This window comes from Eptatretus burgeri, chromosome 12 (genome assembly GCF_056783735.1).
Source record: "Eptatretus burgeri isolate ZD-2024b chromosome 12, Ebu_testis_v1, whole genome shotgun sequence".
In the NCBI taxonomy this organism is placed as follows: Eukaryota; Metazoa; Chordata; class Myxini; order Myxiniformes; family Myxinidae; genus Eptatretus; species Eptatretus burgeri.
This window is the reverse complement of record NC_140972.1, coordinates 37,803,383-37,826,167: the sequence shown is the minus strand read 5'-3', so window position 1 is coordinate 37,826,167 and position 22,785 is coordinate 37,803,383. Positions and strand designations below refer to the sequence as shown.

The following is a 22,785-nucleotide window of genomic DNA, read 5'->3' as shown; positions in this document are numbered from 1 at the left end:
CGCTCCCTTCAGAAGCTACAAGATTTGTTTTCAGAATTGGCATTTACCCACCCTTAATACCCCCTCTCTCCAGCAGGGGTCAGTAAACCACTTGCACTATTCCACGTATACAGGTGAAGGTGGAAAGTTGTCTCTCCACACTTGTGTTAGAGGGAAGCTGGGGAGGGGGGAGGAGGATCGAATGCCCATACCCTGGCCTTTGGTAGCCTGAGCACACATGCAAATGTGGTGGAAAATGACCAAGCCGATTTGATATAGGTGAAAACACCAGCTCCCTCTGGTGCTTATCCTGGAATCAAGTGGCCTTGGAGGGAGGATGGTGGGCAGAGGGGAAGAGGATATGGTAGGAGGAGGTATATTAGTTGAGGTGTAAAACTGCACATGCGTTGAGGGTGGACAAGGAGGCCTATGTGCGAGGAATCTAAGGGGGTAGAGCATCACCTGTGGTCAAGTGATTCTCGTCCTGCTCAGAGGGGAATTTGGGCATTGTGTTCCTCCAAGGCAGTCCCTCGGTGTATTGCAGTAAGAGCAGAAGATGGTGGGGTCTTGACAGAGGAGTCCGAAGTTACTTTTAGCGACTCTAACAGGCTAATCCATCAGCTGTTGACTTGGATGTCAGGGGTGTTGCTATCCCGATTGCTGACCGTCCAATCAACTGTGATTCACCTTTGTTTGTGGAAACACAGACTGTGGTGAACTGGTTGAAAGGAGGTAAAATTCCTGGGATCTGTGGCATCCATGCTGAACTTCTCAAGGCTGGTGGAAATGCTGTACTCATGTCGTTGCATGCAGTTCTGTGCTCTGCCTGGAACACAGGCATCATCACGACTGACTGGAAGAGAGGCCTTGTTGTCCCTCTCTGGAAGGGGAAGGGTGATCGCCAGGACTACAACAACTACCGAGGGGTGACGCTGCTTTCAGTGCCAGGCAAGGTTTTTGCTCGGATAATTATTGATAGGTTTCACCACCATCTGCTTGAGCACCAGCAGTCGGGCTTTACACCAAAGAGGTCAACAATTGACCATATCCTTGCTCTTTGGGTCCTCACCGAACGCAGACGAGAGTTTCAGCTTGGCTGCTTGCAGCCTATGTTGATCTCTGCAAAGTGTTTGATTCAGTGCATCAGGATGCCATCTGGAGGATGCTTGGTCTTTGTGGGGTACCACCAAACTGATAAATCTGATAGCTGAACCATACTTTGATGCTGAGTGTGCTGGGAGATGGGGTGGTACCATCTCTGACTTTTATTTCCAGTTGTTACTGGAGTTTGTCAAGGGTGTGTTCTGGCCCCCACACTTTTCAGCACTGGGATGGACTGGATTCTGGAGAGGATGTCAGAGAGATCAAGCTGCGGTGCATCGTTTGGGAATGTAAAGATCTCTGACCTTGATTTCGCAGATGGTGCAGTCATCTTTGCAGAGACTCTGGATATCCTTTCGGGGGCCCTCGATGTGCTGATTGAGGAGTCATAGTTTCTGGGATTATGAGTTTCCTGGGTCAAAACTAAGATCCAGGCATTTAATGACATCTTGGATGCTGCTATCCTGTCTGTACCTGTTTGTGGTGAGGTTGTTGAGGTCACGGAGAGATTCACTTACTTTGGCAGTGATATTCATGTCTCTGCTGGCTGTAAGTCAGAGGTCAATATAGTCTGGAATAGGCCTGAAGAGTCATGGATTCACTGGATCATGGGGTGTGGTGGATGATAGTCAGAGTCTTCATTTACTTGCTGCTTCCAGTCTTGCTCTACGGATGTGAGACTTGGACTCTGACCAAGGATCTGAGATAGAGACTTAATTCCTTTGTTACCAGGTCTCTTCGGAGAATCCTTGGTTACCACTAGTCAGACTTTGTGTCCAATGAGCAGTTGCTGAGAGACACTCAAATGAGATTTGTTACCTGCATAGTCTGTGAGCATCAGTTGCGGCTGTATGGACATGTGGCTCGTTTTCCTGACGCTGATCCTGCTCACCAGATTCTCTGAGTGAGGGAGCCTCATGAGTGGAGGAGGCTAATGGGCTGACCACGGGGCTCAGGTTGTGGCAGGTTGATCAGAATCTCAAGGAGATGGGGATGGGCCAGGCATCTGCCTGGGAGATGACCAGAGTGAGGCTCCTGGAGTACCGGCAGAAGTGGACGGAGCAACACGTTGCTCTGGCACATGCTCCTATACCTGACCTGACATGTGCCACATATGTGTCACACACCTGGTCATATGTGGCATCATTGAGCCAATGCACGCTCTTCAAAGGATGACATCCATGAGGGATGAAATGGGTGTTCTTGGGAATTTCCAGATGAATGGTCACCTTTGATTTCAATATCTTTGCGAGGACACTTTTGTTGTCGTTGTGAATTATCCCATTGTCAAATATGGATGGAGGCTGCCTCCCGAACTCAAAGCGCAGGTACTCCTGCATCTCAGTTTTGTGCTTGATTACACATGTCACATGCATGAAATGGAAGGTGGTGTTGACCTTCACTTCCTGTGTGCAGACCGATACTTGAGTTTTTGCACCGCGAATGGAGATAAACTCTGTCTTTATGCTTCAACTTGATGTTGGCGTCGTTGCGGCTCGTCATCACTTCTGCTGCTGCTTTCCCAACTGCATGGATTTTGTCCGCATACACTGCCTTATCTACTACAACTTCAATAGACATGGAGACAAGGGCATCATACTCCTGGTATGAGAAGGAAGACTGGATAAGAAGCCAATTGACAAAAGTCTCATCGTCGTTATCATCTCATACAGTGCCACAAGTTGACATACTGGTCAGGTGTGCGACTGTGAACACCACAGAACTCCTTAACCACATTGCAGAGAGATGCACAACGAGGTGTGACATTAACCCATTTGGTCAGAGTACTGCCAGAAATTCCCCAACCATGAGCCAGACCTCCAGATGTCTTCAACAATCGCACCAGTTCTTGCTCAATAGTCTGATCTGTAAAATTTCTGCTCCAGAACTTTTCTGTTCTTCTGATAGTGAAGAACATTGTGATCCTCTGCGGTGAACTAGTTGAATCGGTGTCCTACAAATCCTACAAATTTAAGGTAAGTAATTGTACGTGTAACCTCTTGTATGTCCCACCGGATGAGGTGCTGAGGTGAGGCCTAAGCGAAGAGAGAGAAGGGTGGAGCTTGGATCGCCTTCCGAGAAGGGTGTAGCTTTTCATCATGGAGGGAATAAGGTCTCTTCGTGGAGAGTTCCCACGAAGAGTTCATTTAACCGGATGCAGAGGAAACGAATTTGAATAAAAGAGAAAACGTGAGGATGGAAAAAAAGTGAGGGCCTCTGCCAAAGTTTCACAACATGATCAAGGATGGTTATGAATGCCTATTACTCATCAATAGTTAAACCTGTGTATTTTTATCCTTGCTGCACATTTGCTTTGGTTCTCGAGTTGATCCTCCAACTGATTGATATTAAGTTAAGAGCCTCGTATACTTCTTGCGATTCATCACATCACTATTGCGACACGACTGCTTTTCATCAAGGGTGCAGCTTTTTCATCTTTTAATTTCATCCTTAAACCAACATTGCTGATGATTGGAAATATGCTGTTCGGTCGGTAGTTGAGGGGATCAGGTTTTGCACCTTTTTATGTGATGCAGTGATGTTGGCGGATTTGCAAGGAGATGAAAGATGACCAAGCGCAAGTGACAGTGTGAAAAGAGTTGTGAGAGGATGTGAAATTGCAGCAGAGCAGGATTTTAGGATACGTGAGATTCTTTAAAACTAACAGGTTTATTTTCTCAACACATAACAGGAGATGGTGATCACGACTTTGAGACGATGAAGGGTTGATGTAGAATAAAGGGGGAACATGGAATCAATCAATAAATAATTATATACAATGACAATAAAACCTATGGTGGCAAAAACCAGACTTGTTCACGGACAGGAAAAGGGAACGAGAACTGGATGCACCTTAGGTCTGCTGGTAGACGAGGTGGGAGCAAATCCACGAGCTGGCGAGATGAACAGGCAATGAGGCAGGCAACGAAACACCCGGGTAGGGTGATGAGGAGGATGCATGGGCAGGGCGACGAAGATGCATGAGAAGGAACCAGTGACGACAAAGCAAGCACAATAAATGGGACAACGTCAAAAGCAGGCGCATGAGAAGGAAGGAAGGGAGCACGGACGGAGCAATCGTTTTCCTCCACACAATCTCCTCTTTTTGGCACAATTACTCCTCTTGCTTTGCACCGGGCGTAGCGGCGTGTGCCTGTAAATCCGGATACTCGGAGGCTTGGGTTGGAGGATCGCTTGAGGACGGGAGCTCTGCGCTGGGCCGCGCTATGAGAGGGTGTATGGCAGCCCGGAATCATGGCGAAACCCAATCCTTATCCCTGTGTCGTAAGAGGCGACCAGGGTTGCGTCAGGAAGGGCATCCGGCGTAAAACCTATGCCAAATCAGTATGCGGATCATAACGGATGATCCGCTGTGGCGACCCCTAACGGGAGCAGCCGAAAGTCGAACAACTCCTCTTGCTTTGCTCCCATCTAATTTTCCTCAGACATCAATCCAACTCTCCTGGCTCTCACAAGCTCTCCCGAGTGGTCCCAAAACTTTGCCCTCTCGGGGCAACGAAAACTCCATGGCTCCACCCCTTGGGAGGTGATGAAAAGCTACACCCTTCTCGGAAGGCGATCCAAGCTCCACCCTTCTCTCTCTTCACTCAGGCCTCACCTCAGCACCTCATTCGGTGGGACATACAAGAGGTTACACGTACAATTACTTACCTTAAACCAAAACTATTTATGACAATGCACCACTGTCCATATAGTGCACATTTAAACAGACAATTATTAGGCTATGTTTCCTTACTTCATCACATCAAGATGGGCTAACTACTCGTACACGGAACACACTACTATATATATTTCTATCTGTTCTAAGGTAATATCTGCCCACCCCTACAAACGCAACACAGCTCTCCCCCCCCCGCCCCCCACTCCTTGGAACTGCAGCTCCTGCAAGGTTCACTGCAGGGGTAACAGCTCTAGCATGAATGCTTAGTCTCGCACCTAATTTATGCACACCAAAATATATCAGGAGGGGCTGTAGGAAGCTAGCAGCAGCTAACCTATCTATCCTCCTTATCGTACTACCTCATTAGTTGCAAACAATTCAAAAATGTACAATTTATGTACAATTATTACGTAGAGAATTTTTCCCTCTTGTCTCCTTGCTCCGATGGCCTGGGGCAGGAAAAGCATGGCTGCCAAAAACACAAACAGGCCTATCTTAACAACAATTTACCTTTACCAATTCAAACCCCACTATTTGACCACATCCTCCAGTGGATATCATCTGCTCCAGCTGTCAGCTGAACTCAAATACCCAATTTCAAAATTACCTATCCAATTTCACGGGCGACATGCCCTTCAGAGCACATATCAAGTCACATGGAACCGAGTGGAACATTGCTCCATTCACACACCATTCCCTCATTCACAATAACAACCATGACATTCCCTGCAAGGCCATGGCTTCATTTTTTTAGCACTACAGGTGTGACCCCCAACTCGGCAGCGGTGAGGTCCTACACAAACAAGATGGTGGGGGTGCTTCAGGTTGTGGTGCCCACAGTCCAAACACAGTCGCCGACCTCACGACTTCTTTTCTCCCACTCCCTTCAAATTCTCTGGCCCCAGCAGCCAAACAGCTCCTAAGCTGTACGTCCCACCAGGGAGGGGCTCCAAACACACAGGAACTCTTGACCTCAGGCACTCCTGGCCTCTCCTCAGGTCACCAGGGCTCTTCCTACCCGTGATCAGTCGGACCCCATGTCCAAATTCTGCCAGGGCAGCTCCTTCCTGGCAAAACCCCATTTCCCAGGCGGGGAATTTCACATGTAGCTGGTCTGAATTCCATAGCCCGTGGATCAACTCTTCAAGATGTTCCAAATTAATTTTCTATTTAAATTTAAAATTCCTGGCTTCATGTTTCCAAATGCGGCTCCATATAACCCCATTAATACCGAGCCTATTTCCCCTCCCTGAAGCTGCTGCTGGCTTTAAGCCTCCTGCTCTCCCCACTTTCCTTCATGTCATGAGCCAAAAGCTGCCCATGACTCCCAGCTCCTCTTTGACATAAAGAAATGCGTTTCAACTCCAAATCGGGCTCCAACTGAAAGGCTCACTATGGCCTGTCTCTTTCCAATAAACCTCTTTCTTTCCCGCTGCCCCATGGTGGCTAACACACACCCCATGTGGCACCGGTCAAAAACACTGGGTCCCAAGTCGACCCTAACAGGGTCCACCCCAACACCCCAGGAACCGGCACAACCTCTGCCGACACCAACTCCCTCTCTGCAACGGGCGTAGCCTCACTCACTCACGTAAGCTCGGACCTGCTCACTGGTGGTGCGACCTCACTTCCACCATGAGCAGACTCACCCGTCACCCCACACGTCCCATGTCTCAACACCTGACTCATCGGCTCAGGCTTGGCCAGCTGACCGTCCACCTAAGCTGCATCGGGTCCCACCCTGTCAGTCCTCAACATGCCAGAAGAACAACTACTGGGTCCAACAATGCACCCATGAGCGTCGCACAGCAAACCATGGAGGTTGCTTCGTACACCAGTTTGCCTAACCTACCCCCTTCTAATCCTCGATCCTGCTCGTCACACGGATGGTCTCTTTCCACTGGAGCAGATCACCATTCACACCAGTGTGATGCTCCTCGAGGCTATTGGTTTTCACCAAATATCCCTCCATTTTCCTTTCAAATCCAACAATCCCTGTTCCCAGTTAGTTCTTAATTTGTTCTATTATATTTTGAAATCTCACCCCCAAATCACTTTTCATCTCAATCATTTCATTTATTTCCTTCACGTCAGTTCTCTTTTCGTTTTAAAAAATCGTCTTAATTTTTATACATATTTCCCTTCACTTCTACACCCATTTTATTGATTTGTTCATTGTTTTCATCCATTTTCTCCATTAATTGTTTGAACATGGCCAGTAACGACATCACGCCTGCTTCCTGGTGAGGCAGCTTTGGAATAGGGGAGGTTCCTTCCCCGAGGCTCCTCACTAGCCCCCATCCCCAGCTCGCTTCCATCTTCCCCCAAAGTTATGGGGATTGCAATCTACAAGTCAGAAAGGACGTTCAGGCCACAGCAGGCGATGTGAAGCATGATTCCATCCTGATGAGCTTGAACAAGGGTGAAAAATGTCTGCATTTATGTTCATTTTGTGCTTGTGGCATATTGAGCCCTTGCCTTCAAGGCTTGATTCATACTTTGAGATGGGACGCAGTATAGCACATCACATCACTACTGCGACCCATCTCCTTATGACCTTATGGATTCATATTAAGTAGGGGAGTCTGTGCTTTGAGATAAGTGCATGTCTCTCCACCATCGCATTCCCTCATTTCCTTTCACTGATTTTTTCCTGTCGAGGCGAGGTCGAGGCCATTTATTCTTGAAACGTGAAACACCCTGCAACACATGCTGAGTGTAAACAGACTTATTGGAATGCTGGCCACATTTTCCACCCAAACATCACGTAACTTTGTGAGAACATTCTACATGAGTAGGTGCACCTATGTTGAAAGTTTTGTGTCAATCGCTCAACCGGCTGCAGAGGAAACGAATTTGAAAGTGAATAAAAGTGAAAACGTGAGGATGGAAGATTAAAAAAAAAAGTGAGGGCCTCTGCTGAAGTTTCACAACATGATCAAGGATGGTTATGAATGCCTATTACTCATCAATATTTAAACCTGTGTATTTTTATCTTTGCTGCACATTTGCTTTGGTTCTCGAGTTGATCCTCCAACTGATTGATATCAAGTTAAGAGCCTCGTATACTTCTTGCGATTCATGTGCATGAAAAGCGGCCATTGTTCAAACGAAGTCCAAGGGAGTAAAAGCCAGTTCTGTCTATTTGACCAGCGTCGGTTTTAATCCACTCAAACAAATACGATACATATGCAGATTTAGGGGCTATAATATTGTTGTGGTTACCAAATTCGCAAACCACCATTCAGGTCCCTTAGGTGAGGTATCTCGGCAAGTATATGTGTAGTTAGGCCCAAACCCGTTGTCTAGTGGGAATACATGTCATTTATGCATGCTGCGACTCTTCAGGATAGCCGTTTTTCTTTTACTATCTTTAATTTGGACCAACCGCCATGATTACCACCACAATCACAACATCAACCACCAACCACAACGCCGCTTCACCACAACCGCCACGACCTTCACGTCACACCTCGCAACCGTAGCATCGCCACCGTTCTTGCCCCGCTGTGGGTACCGGTGTTGGACTCGTGCAGGGCGCGCGTCGAACAGCGTGTGCAAAATCGCGGATTTTGTGCTTCAAAAACGGATCAAAAACGACGCACGCCCACTTTTTGCCGTCCAATCGGTGAGCGAGGGGCGATTTGGCCCCGCCTCCAGGACGATCGATATATGCAAATTTGTGGATCAAAAAGCCTTCACGCCCACTTTTTCTCGGGCCAATGGGGAGCGAGGTGAAAGGTCAAAGGGAGGGGGTCAAAGGCGAAGCTACGGGGGGATAAAAGGACCGTGTTCGTCAGTCAGGAGAGTCGAGAGGTGGAGAGTCGGAGAGTCCTGAGGCGGAGAGTAGGAGAGTCGGAAGCAGAGGGTCAAGACTTCGCGGGCGGTGGAGCTGCTCGTCGTGTGCGGAACGGAGGGACGGAGCTGTGGAAAGGCGGCGACACCAGACGAGGGGGTGCTCGCGTCGTGCAGGAAGCTGCACCCGAGGGAGGCCGACAGCGCGACCTGGCCGAGGTGGAGACGCTCGTCGCACATAATAAAGATCCTCTATACCCCGAGCATCAGCAACCCCCTCCTGTTTCCCCCCGCGCTGAGATAGTGCGACCAAGGGGGCCCCTTTCCCACCCCCTGCCAGACACTGTCCGCGAGGCCCGCGGGGTTGGGGCGCCATCGCCGCTCCGCGTCTCATCACCAGACGGGTAGGCGCGACCCGGTCTCGGCCTCAGGCCCGCCTCATCCTTGAGGGTATTCTTTCCTTGGTTTTGGGTATGTGTTGTCGGCGCCGTCTGTGAGGTAGAATTGTATAAGTGTTGCCGTGTGCTCGGTAGTCGGTATTAGCTCTGCATTGTCTTCGCTTTTATATTTGCTTTTTGTGTAAATGGCATTGTGTTTTCGCTTTTATATTTGCTTTTTGTGTAAATGGAATTGTGTTTTTTTTGTGTGCTTTTGGTGGAATTGAATATGTGTGCTTCCCGTGTGCCGCGAATAAATGTGCTTTGTGTTGAACTGTTTCCCGCTTCGCTTCGTCATTTCTCCCATTGAATCCTCATCTTGCTTCACGTAAAGGGTTGGTAGTGGGCTGAATACGCCCGATAATTAATCGAACCGTCGAGGTCGACGATAACACCGCTCGGTTATTCTGATAGTACGGAACGGGTCGCTTAAGTGGCCCGTGTCCGAAGTCGACCTGCGGCGAGGTGCGATCGCCCGGTCTACCCTCCGCGTGGGTACTTAGGTAGGTCGAATTTGGCGAGCAACCCTATCCCACGCGGGGGCTGATTGGCTCGATCGCGGTGAGACCGAAAGGTCCACCCGTGACTGGTTCCCGGCGTTAGTCCGAGAGGGTCACGACTGGATTGTCCGTCCGGTGGGCGACGTGTCGCGATTCGAGTTACGTGGCCGTCAGCACGCCGGCGGGCGCGAATACCGCAACAATATAATACGTATGTCAACTTTGGAACAATATTATAAAACGTACGTCGACTTTGAGGCATTCATATAATATGTATGCCAACTTTGGGGCAATCATATAATATGTATGCCAACTTTGGGGCTATAATATAATATGTATGCCAACTTTGGGGCTATAATATAATATGTATGCCAACTTTGGGGCAATCATATAATATGTATGCCGACTTTGGGGCAATCATATAATATGTATGCCGACTTTGAGGCAATCATATAATATGTATGCCGACTTTGAGGCAATCATATAATATGTATGCCGACTTTGAGGCAATCATATAATATGTATGCCAACTTTGGGGCAATCATATAATATGTATGCCAACTTTGGGGCAATCATATAATATGTATGCCAACTTTGGGGCAATCATATAATATGTATGCCGACTTTGAGGCAATCATATAATATGTATGCCGACTTTGAGGAAATCATATAATATGTATGCCAACTTTGGGGCAATCATATAATATGTATGCCAACTTTGGGGCAATCATATAATATGTATGCCAACTTTGGGGCAATCATATAATATGTATGCCAACTTTGGGGCAATCATATAATATGTATGCCAACTTTGGGGCTATAATATAATATGTATGCCAACTTTGGGGCTATAATATAATATGTATGCCGACTTTGGGGCTATAATATAATATGTATGCCGACTTTGGGGCTATAATATAATATGTATGCCGACTTTGGGGCTATAATATAATATGTATGCCGACTTTGGGGCTATAATATAATATGTATGCCGACTTTGGGGCTATAATATAATATGTATGCCGACTTTGGGGCTATAATATAATATGTATGCCTACTTTGGGGCTATAATATAATATGTATGCCGACTTTGGGGCTATAATATAATATGTATGCCGACTTTGGGGCTATAATATAATATGTATGCTGACTTTGGGGCTATAATATAATATGTATGCCGACTTTGGGGCTATAATATAATATGTATGCCGAATTTGGGGCTATAATATAATATGTATGCCGACTTTGGGGCTATAATATAATATGTATGCCGACTTTGGGGCTATAATATAATATGTATGCCGACTTTGGGGCTATAATATAATATGTATGCCTACTTTGGGGCTATAATATAATATGTATGCCGACTTTGGGGCTATAATATAATATGTATGCCGACTTTGGGGCTATAATATAATATGTATGCTGACTTTGGGGCTATAATATAATATGTATGCCAACTTTGGGGCTATAATATAATATGTATGTTGAGATCGGGGCAATTATATAACATGTATGCCAACGTTGGGGCAATTATATAACATGTATGCCAACGTTGGGGCAATTATATAACATGTATGCTGACTTTGGGACTAGAATATAATATGTATGCCGACTTTGGGGATATAATATAATATGTATGTTGAGATCGGGGCAATTATATAACATGTATGCCAACGTTGGGGCAATTATATAACATGTATGCCAACGTTGGGGCAATTATATAACATGTATGCCAACGTTGGGGCAATTATATAACATGTATGCTGACTTTGGGACTAGAATATAATATGTATGTCGACTTTGGGGCAATAATATAATATGTATGCCGACTTTGGGGCTATAATATAATATGTATGTCGACTTTGGGGCAATAATATAATATGCATGCCAACGTTGGGGCAATTATATAACATGTATGCCGACTTTGGGATTAGAATATAATATGTATGTCGACTTTGGGGCAATAATATAATATGTATGCCAACGTTGGGGCAATTATATAACATGTATGCTGACTTTGGGACTAGAATATAATATGTATGTCGACTTTGGGACTAGAATATAATATGTATGCCGACTTTGGGGCGAGAATATAATATGTATGCCGACTTTGGGGCAATTATATAACATATATGCCGACTTTGGGGCGAGAATATAATATGTATGCAGACTTTGGGACTAGAATATAATATGTATGCCGACTTTGGGGCAATAATATAATATGTATGTCGACTTTGGGACTAGAATATAATATGTATGCAGACTTTGGGACTAGAATATAATATGTATGCAGACTTTGGGGCAATAATATAATATGTATGTCGACTTTGGGACTAGAATATAATATGTATGCAGACTTTGGGGCAATAATATAATATGTATGTCGACTTTGGGACTCGAATATAATATGTATGCAGACTTTGGGGATATAATATAATACGCATACAGACTTTTAACCAAAATCGCAGGCATTTGACCTTCCTGCACTCCACATTGTTGTCCTCACTCTTGTATATCACAAACACCGAGGTTCCCTCTCTCGTCTTAACTCCTGTCATCTCCTCTCCTCCAAACCTTTCCCTTTTTTGTCCTGCCTCTCCAACTTCATAATTCTTCATTTTCTTCCCGATTTTAACCCCCCTCCCCTTCCCAACCTCCTGCTATTACCTTTCTTCAATTCAATTTTCAAAATTATAATCTACCTCTCGAGCTCTGCCATTGACTTGTGTAATACAGTATGGAGATGACTTCTAACCTAGATTGTTATTTATCCAGTGGAATAAATACAAATTCTTCGAGTTTTTTTTCTTTTCGCAAAGTAGTTTCATTTCCTCGAAACTGCTGATAAATATTTATGGGGGGGGGGGTGGGATGAACAGCAAGCCAGACCGATGACTGCTCAACCACGCATCCCAGAAGAAAAACAAATGATTAGGTTTGTGCTGCTTCCGTGCTGGTGAACTCTCTGACTTCATAGAACGCGAGGAGGAAACGCTGACCTGTTTGTTTGACATCCTGGCAGGAAAGACAATGGGTAACCCAAGGCACACCCAGCAGCAGACATTCGCCTGGATGGTTCTGAGGGTGTCTCAAGGGGTATCCAGAGATCCTCCTTGACCGACCACGTCGATCAGTTGACCAGAATATAAAGGTAAACATATTTATCAACACTGCTAATTTATTTTAAGGTAAAGTTTGACACACAGTGCAGATGTAAATTATGATTTTGGAATTAAGCATGTGTCTGGTTTTTTTTTTTTAGCAGTAATTGGTCAATTCAATATTGCAGATTACCTTTTGCATCTTTACCCACTCGACCACATCATAATTATTACACCATACCTTTTGCAGAGTCTTAGGGTGTATTGCCACAAGTAGAGAAATGTTTCTAGGCAAGAAGCAATCCTGAATGGATCGCCACTCAAACAAAGGATACTCCAATTAAGGTGCTAGAATAAGACGAGACGGTTCACAGGTATGCATGCGTGCTACCTCTGCACCATCCTATCAGACATTTAATTGACGAATTAGGTTGGATCTTCACTCAGAGACCCGTCAAACTGGTGCTTTACCAGAATTCAACGCTGGATGTCATCTTCTGAGCACGCAAACCTTTTGTGGCACAGCCTGAGCACACGTCACCTGCGCTGCGCTGCGCTATGAATTACGTCAAAGCCACAAAAGATGACAATGGTAATGATAAATGATAATGGCAAATATGATTGTAATATTAAAGACAAATGCTCGTGAAATTTGAGGATGCATAAATGTATGCTAACTTGAAATGATTGTTTCTGGCAGGATGGCAGTGGGTATAGAAATTGGAAGGTGAGTGGGGTGAGTTGAGGGGGGTGTGCCATCATTCAGAGGATTGTGAAGCCAGGTATCCCATCTGTCAGATTTATTTGGTGAGTGTTAAAGATCCCACAGTGTCTTTCCAAAGTGTAGGTGATTTCTGCAGACACCCGAGTCAATATTCTGCTGACAAGGAACTGGAAGCAGGGAAAATGTGAGTAAGGAGTGGAAGAAGAGTGGAGTGGAGTTGTATCAAGGGAAGATTGGAGAACAGTCTTACTTCTGACAAAACTCGATTGATTTTGTTTTTAATGATGTATCGAGGCTCATGGAGAAACAGATCAGGATGTATCAGAAGAAAAAGAACAGTCAAAAGAGAGGAAGGGAGGAGGGACACATCAACAGCAGAAATGAGGGACAAAATAGAGGGAGACTTGGAGAAATAAGGGTTGTGGTAAAGAATGAGGGCAAAGGGAGGATACAGGGGGTGAACAATATGGATACAGCTGAAAACACTCATTCGCAAAAGTGGAAGGAAAAACTGGAAACTTGAAAGAGGTGGGATTGCAGAGGGTTAATGAGGGTTGAAAATATCATGGCTGTGGGGTGGAGATGAATGGATGACCTGAGATGGGGGAGAATAGCTGTCTTGAAGCCCTGGAGGGAAGAATGAGATTAAGGAGACTGAGGAAATTGGTTCTATAGGCAGGAAAAAAGAAGAACGAATAAGTGGAGGTGAGCAATGAGTATGGATTTTGGGTATTTCACCATAAAGGGGTTACTAACAGACTGTTTGTGTCTTGCAGAAATCTGGGAGGAACAGAGACAAGAGAGGGCAGAAGGTGCAAGTCCTAAAAGGAGGCTATAATACAAAGAGACCACAAACCTGTCGACGATCTGAAGGAAACAGGCTGAGGCACTCAGCTTCGTTATGGTAGATCCCGATGATTTTGAGGGTATTTCTTTCCATGGCATCAATAAGGGCAAGGTGTGAGGCATGTGCCCCATCACAGATGCCAACTTGTAAATGTGGTTTGCCCAACAAAGATCATGGCTGATAGTGAGACCCAAGGGTTTGAGTTATGGAACTTCTTTCAGAGGATTTTTTAGAAAGTAGATGGGAGATCCTTTTGGCAGGATTATTTTTGGAGATATATATATATATATATATATATATATATATATATATATATATATATATATATATATATATATATATACTTATATACATATAAATACATATATATATATATATACATACATCAATATATATATATATATATACACATCAATATATACATATACATCAATATATACATATATATATATATATATATATATATATATATATATATATACACACATCAATATATACATATACATCAATATATATATATATATATATATATATATACACACATCAATATATACATATACATCAATATATATATATATATATATATATATATATATATATATATATATATATATATATATATATATATATATATATACACATCAATATATACATTTACATTAATATATACATATACATATATATATATATATATATATATATATATATATATATATATATATATAATATACATACATCAATATATACATATACATCAATATATACATATACATATATATACATACATATATATATATATATATATACACACACATAAATATATACATATATATCAATATATACATATATATATATATATATATATATATATATATATATATATATATATATATATATATATATATATATATATTGTTGTGGTTGACCAAAATTTGCAAACCACCATTCAGGTCCCTTAGGTGAGATATCTCGGTAAGTATATGTGTAGTTAGGCCCAAACCCGTTGTCTAGAGGGAATAAATGTCATTCATGAGGGCTGCGACTCTTCAGGATAGCCGTTTTTCTTTTACTATCTTTATTTTGGACCAACCGCCATTATTACCACCACCAACCACGTCTCAACAGCCATCACAACAACAACCACCAACCACAACGCCGCTTCACCACAACCGCCACGACCTTTACCGTCACAACTCACCACCATCGCATCACCGTCATCTCGCGCCACTCGTGGGCACTGATGCTGGACTCGTGTAGGGCGCGCACCGTGCAGCGTGTTCAAAAGCATCGCGGACTTTCTGAAGAAAAACGGATCAAAAACGACTCACGCCCACTTTTGTTCCGTCCAATCGGTGAGCGAGGGGCGGTTTGGCCCCGCCTCCAGGGCGTTGGAGGGCGGTCGCTATATGCAAATTCATGGATCAAAAAGCATTCACGCCCACTTTTCCTCGGGCCAATGGGGAGCGAGGTGAAAGGTCGGAGGCAGAGGGTCAAAGATGAAAGAGCGAAGCCACGGGGCTTATAAAAACGACTGCGTTCGTCAGTCGAGTGCAGTTGAGTTGGAAGCGGAGGAAGAGTTGAGTTGAAGTGGCAGTTCGCAGTTGGGAGTTCGTGGAGTCGGAGTGAAGAGGACGGAGCTGTGGAGAGGCGGCGGCGGCGAAGGCGGACGAGAGGGTGCTCGCGTCGGATTCGGGGAACTGCGGAGAGAAAGGCCGGCGGCGCGACCGAGGTCGTGGTGGAGACGCTCGTCGCGGGACCCGCGATTTTGTGAAATCCTCCTTTCCCCGAGCATCAGCAACCCCCTCCTGTTTCCCCCCCGCGCTGAGATAGTGCGACAAAAGGGGGCCCCCTTCCCACCCCCTACCAGACACTGTCCGCGAGGCCCGCAGAGTTGAGGCACCACCGCCGCTCCGCGTCTCATCATCAGACGGGTAGGCCCGACACGGTCTCGGCCCCAGGCCCGCCTACCCCCTCATCCTGGAGGGTGGTTCTCTTTTCTTTTGCTTTGGGAATATGTGTTGTCGGCGCCGTCTGTGAAGTAAAATTGTACAAGTGTTGCCGAGTGCCCGGTAGTCGGATAGATCTGCATTGTCGCATTTGCTTTTTGTCTTCTTCTTTTCCATGTGCTTTTGGTGGAATTGTATATGTGTGCTTTCCGTTCATCGCGAAATAAATGTGCTTATTATTGAACTGTTTTCCCGCTTCGCTTCGTCATTTCTTTCATTGAATCCTCATATTGCTTCACGTAAAGGGGTGGTCGTGGGTTAAGACGCCCGATAATTAATCGAACCGTCGAGGTCGACGAATAACACCGCTCGGTTATCCCGATAGTACGGAACGGGTCGCTTAAGTGGCCCGTGTCCGAAGTCGACCTGCGGCGAGGTGCGATCGCCCGGTCTACCCTCCGTGTGGGTACTTAGGTAGGTCGAATTTGGCGAGCAACCCTATCCCACGCGGGGGCCGATTGGCACGATCGCCGTGAGACCGAAAGGTCCACCCGTGACTGGTTCCCGGCGTTAGTCCGAGAGGGTCACGACTGGATTGTCCGTCCGGTGGGCGACGTGCCGCGATTCGAGTTACGTGGCCGTCAGCACGCCGGCGGGCGCGAATCCGCGACAATATACATACATACATATATATATATATATATATATATATATATATATATATATATATATATATATATATATATATATATATATATATATATATATATATATATATATATATATATACAGTGGGACCCGCTTAATAGAATCACGGTTAATAGAATCACCCGTATTATAGAATCAAAATCGTTGAGACCGATTCCATTGCATCTAAATGTACACAATTTTTCCCGTTTATTAGAATCAAAAACCCGCTTAATAGAATCAGCTGCTGGCCATCCACTTCGACAGTTCAGCGCCTACTGGCCGCACAGTTCCAACTTTTGCCACCAGGCGGCTGACGTCACGCTAAAAATAACGCTATGCCACTACAGTGATTTCGGTAGTCATTGTACAGATAGGCAGATGGCTGACAGCTGCAGTCTAAGCACTAGGCGTGTCGTCATTTCCACGATGGACAGAAAACGAAAGCGGACGGATCGTTCAAACATTGATAAAGCACAAATCCTGAGGGACTATGACGCTTTGCCCAGAATGAGCCAACGAGAAGCTGCAGACAAGTTGGAAATTAACCAGCCGATCCTATGCAAGATTCTGAAAGATCGAGAGGCCATTCTGCAAGGTCAAGTGGATTCGTCTTCTTCTCAGAAACGCAAGCGAAGCGGCAACGCACCCGATGTCGAATCAGCAATGGTCAAGTGGATTCAAACTTCTAGAAAAAGGAAGCACCGCTTTCTGGACCTCTGATGCGGGAGAAAGCGGCTCAGTTCGCGGAAAAGTTCAACAACAAGAAGTTCAGTGCGACAAACGGCTGGATTGACCGGTTCAAGAAAAGACATGGAATCGTCCACAAGAAACTTCACGGAGAGGCAGCGGCGGCTGATGTAGGAGGGAAACAACAATGGCTGGACCACGCGTTTCCGGATCTCGTAGAAGGCTTCACGGCTGATGAGATCTGGAATGCTGACGAAACCGGGTTGTATTTTCGGGCCTTACCAGACGGAACGTTCCTCTTCAAGGGAGATCAGCACTGCGGTGGGAAAAAGCCAAAGGAAAGAATCACGGTGCTTTTTTGCTGCTCGATGACTGGTGCTAAGCGTCCTCCTTTCTGTATTGGTAAAAGCAAGAATCCACGGTGTTTCAAAGGCCTCAAAACAATTCCAGTTCGCTACAGAGCCAATTCCTCCGCATGGATGACAGGTTTCCTCTTCACTGAATGGCTCGATGAGTGGAATTGCGAGCTTCGGCGTCATGACCAGAAAGCGTTGCTTCTCATCGACAACTGTCCGGCACATCCCCAATCACTTCAAATGTCGAACATTACTGTGGCATTTCTCCTGCCGAACACAACCTCTGTTCTTCAACCGTTAGATCAGGGAATTATCCGTTCATTCAAAGCTCATTACCGCTGTGCCATGCTACGAAAACTGCTCACTGAGATTGACAACGAGGATGGAGCAATGACAGCGAGTGACTTGGCGAAAAAGATAACGATCCTCGACGCTATGCTGTTTACGGACGCAGCATGAAATGATGTGAAGACTACCGGCATAGTGAACTGCTGGAGCAAAGGATGAATTTTCATCGGAGCGGCAAGAGAAGGCGAAAGGGTCGAGAGCAATGACGACGACGAGTTAGCCAACCCTCTTCAAATGGATCCCGACCAATGGCAGGATTTCGTCAACATGGACGCCACTCTCCAAACCACAGACGATGATGTCACAGACGAAGCCATCGTTTCGGCAGTCGAACGCGAAATGGGAATTGCTACTGACGCAGACTATGACGCCGACACTAAAGTGGAGGAAGAGGAGGAAGAGGAGATCTCTGTCCCGACCATCAAGGAAATGATGTCTGCAGCTAAGACGATCAGGCTTGGTTTGCTATCACATGGGTTCAGTGACATGGCCTTCCTGCGCAAACTTGACAAGGAGGTCACCGCCATTGCCACAGACTCGTTAAAGCAGGCAACAATCGACAATTTTTTCATTAGAGTAGGCTCATCGACAAACCTATGTTGTTTTGCTTTGAAAAGTACATATGTACTGTACGTGTAATTGTTTTATTTTCAGTAGTAAGTTACATTGTTTTGAGCAAGTGTGTCATATAAATCAAACGAAATGCTGAGTATTTGTCTCCGTATGTGTACTCGACATTTGATCCGCTTGATACTCCACAACTCTGGTGAACTCGGATATTAGAATCACCCGCTTATTAGAATCAAATTTGTCTGGCCCAAAGTGATTCTATTAAGCGGGTCCCACTGTATATATAAAAGAGCCTGGTGTTGGCGCAGTGGTTAGGGCAGCGGCTTGGGATCCAAAAGGTCCTGAGTTCAAGCCCCGTTGGGCCACTGAATTAATACACCAGGGGGTTGACTCAGCCTGTCATCCTTCCGAGGTCGGCGAAATGAGTACCAGTGTACTGGGCCGGTGTATACCCCGGTTAAAATAGGTGTACCATATCCCTGTGTGTCGTAAGAGGCGACCAGGGTTGCGTCAGGAAGGGCATCCGGCGTAAAACATGTGCCAAATCACTATGCGGATCATACGGATGATCCGCTGTGGCGACCCCGAAAGGGAGCAGTCGAAAGAAGAAGAGAGAGAATATATAAATATATATAAATATATATATATATATATATATATATATATACATATACATATACATATACATATATGTATATACATAAATATATTGTTAAGAATTCTGGCCCGCCTGGCGTGCGATCAGCCGCGTAACTCCAATAGCAGCCGCGTCGTCCACCGGACGGACAATTCAGTCATGACCCTCCTTGGAACTACCGCCAGGAGCCAGTCACAGGTGGGGGTTTAACCTCACCACAACCCAGTCCGCATTCCACCCGTGCGAAATAGGGTGAATCGCTGAATGTCGAAATACCTAAATACCCGCGCGGGTAACCTACCGAGGGGTTGCACCATGCCGCAGGTCAACTTAGGACACGAACCGCTTAAGCGGTTCGTTCCGGACTACAGGGATAACCGAGCGGTGTTATCGCCGACCTCGAGGTTCAGTGATTCTTCTTTACTCGGGTGTTCAAACCCCACTACCAATTATTCCACGAAGTAAGATGGCACTTTCAAACAGGGAAAGGACTCAACGAAGGGGGAACAGTTCAACAAGCACATTTGTTATTTACACACACACGCAAGGGCAGTCATGCAATATGTACAGCCAAGGCAAAGAATTCATGCACGTATGTACAGCCAAAGAAATGCAGTAAAAAGCAATACCACCAAATAAAGCAAGGATTTATTTACAAGCACAGACACTTAAGCAGTTCTACTTGGCAGACGGCGCCACACCATGCATACAAAAATAAAAGGAAAAGAAAGGACATCCCTTTCGTGGCTGGTAAACCCTCTCTGGCACTCTCCTCGTCCGGACGTGCAGGTCCACCACAGGCCGCACTGCGGCGCCTCCCGTCCGCGTCTCCACTAACAGGCCGCTCGCCGGACCACGAGCACAGGACCGAGAGAGGGAGACAGAGAGCTCAAGCAACGAGAGCTCATGGACCAAGACGAAGCGTTCAACCAAGAAGAACCAGAAGCCAGAAGAACCAGAAGAAAAAAGAAGCAAGAAGCCAGAAGAACCAGAAGAGAAAGCTCCGCGTGCGGTCCGCCCTTTGCCCCACCCCGTTTTTGGCTCCGCCTCCCTTCGAGAAGGTTCCCGAAAAGGGGCGTTCCCTCACTCCGACCACCTCACGCCGTGCATCCACCAATCGGCAGCGAGCTGCCCTGCCCCCTTCCCTTCACACCAAGCGTGGGGAAAATAGGCAGGAAAAAACCCCACAGGCTCGCAGGAGCTTTTGTCCTGCCAATCCTTCTCAGACGGTTTCCGACGCAAAAACAGTCTTACCGTGGTCCGTGAAGGATGGTGTTCGTAAGCGGGCGAAGTAGCGAAGATGGCGGTGATTGTTGTGGGGGTGGTGTGAACGTGGTTGGCGTTGTGGCGTAGTTGGTGGTGGCAGTTGTTTGTGTGGAGGTTTGTTGCGTGCTTGACGTTGCAGCGTACTTGGTGGTGGTTGTTGTTTGCGTGGAGGTTTGTTGCAATGGTGGCTCAAAATAACGAGAGATAAAGAAAAACCCGATCTCAAAGAGTCGCAGCCCAGTGAAACATGAAGAATATCCTTTAAGCAACGGTGGGGACCTATCTGCTCATAAACTTAGCGTCATAACTGATCTGAGGACCCTGTATGGTGTTTTGCGAATTTCCACAGCCGTAACAATGTATATATATATATATATATATATATATATATATATATATATATATATATATATATATATATATATATATATATATATATATATATATATATATATATATATATATATATATATACGGTATATGGATACAAGTAAACACGACGTCGTGACCAAAGCTTTTTCATGCTGCACTCTTCAGGGTAAAAAAAAATCGCAGCAATCGACACTGGATGTCATCTTCTGATGTCATTGCATCCATATTAAAGTTCTGTAGTACCAAACATCTGTATGTATATATATGTATATATATATATATATATATATATATATATATATATATATATATATATATATATATATATATATATATATATATATATATATATATATATCGAGATTGAGATTGAGATTGATTTGCTGTTTAGCATGGAAATTTGGACGAAAACATGCCCAGCAACACAGGAATGAAAATAAAACAGCAAAACACAACGTATCTGGGTACGGAAAACTTAGCTTTGTTGAGCTGGAGAGAGTAGCTCATGAACAAGCAACACATCTGGAGCAACCCTGAACCAGAAGAGCAACTCTTTCTTGCTGAATGTTCTCTGATATGGGTGACACTTTCTCCTGTGGAAAGCAACAATGCTGTTTCACAAGCAATGACATGGGTCAGAAATTTGCAAGAGAATGCACAAGAGCATATCTCATCACTTACTGTGACAAGGATGAGAGATTCATGTTTGTGAGTGAGTAACCAGTTTAATAGTTGCTGGGCATTTTTCCCTACTTTACTGTTATTTTGTCTGGTTTCTGAGCAAGACTTTCAAAAATTACGTATGAATGTTAATGAGGCCTGTTGCACATCTGCTGTGTGCACATTTTCAATGACTCGGTTCTGCTCGCCGGGCACTTTTAATCTGTCGTTGCGAGCGCAAAATCTCTCATTCAAATAGTCTTTTCAACATAACTTTCAGCAATTAGACGAAAGAGTGGCAATTTCAAAATAGTTAACCATAATTGTTCTGTTCCTGAATGCAAATCATACTCACGGAAATGCAGAGAGTACGAGATACATCTGTGGCGTGGCTGGAAAGTGTCGAGTTCGCACCATTTCCTGTTAGTACAAGTGAGCGGTGGCAGTGGGTACCTCTCACTCACACACACACACACACACACACACACACACACACACACACACACACACACACACACACACACACACACACACACACACACACACACCAGATGTTTACCTTTTTACCAATCAATGCAAAAATTTTAGTAAACTTTATCTTGTGGCCCCGGACGAAATAAAAAATATATATTTATAATGACCCTCAAAGCGCACACAGCTCCCACCCTCCAACTCCTCCTCCCAAACATTATTCATGGTAAATATCATCACTTTAAACTTACCCTGCGCATTGAAAAGTCCCAAATATGACCTTCCCATTGGTGTTCCAATTGTGTGCTACCTTTTTTGGCTGCTGGTTGCATCATTGGTTCGGGGCACGGCGATGCCACTGATGCAGTGCCCCTATTACCAGTATACTGGTGCTCATTTTACTGACCTTGGAATGCTGACAGGCTGAGTCAAACCCTTGGTGTTAATTCAGTGGCAAACGGGTCTCAAACTCAGGACCCTGGGATCCCAAGCCACCACCATAACCGCTAAGCCAACACCAGGCTATGCCATTGGTGTTAAGAATCATCAAACCAGATACGGTGTCTCCCTCTGAGAATTTGCCTGAATAATGGTTATCATGGCATCGTATTTC

At 45.1% G+C, this 22,785-nt stretch overlaps 1 protein-coding gene across 2 annotated transcripts in view; it reads left to right on the top strand.

Moving 5' to 3' along the window:
* Window positions 1–12,517: 12,517 nt before the first annotated feature.
* The window catches only part of SH3TC1 (SH3 domain and tetratricopeptide repeats 1), a 98,851-nt gene continuing 88,583 nt past the window's right edge, over window positions 12,518–22,785 (top strand). The window contains exon 1 of one of the 2 annotated variants that reach the window (XM_085850172.1): window positions 12,518–12,648. The gene's annotated coding sequence lies outside the window, so the exon portion shown is untranslated. The remainder of the gene's footprint in view (window positions 12,649–22,785) is intronic. The other variant, XM_085850173.1, reaches the window with a different exon arrangement.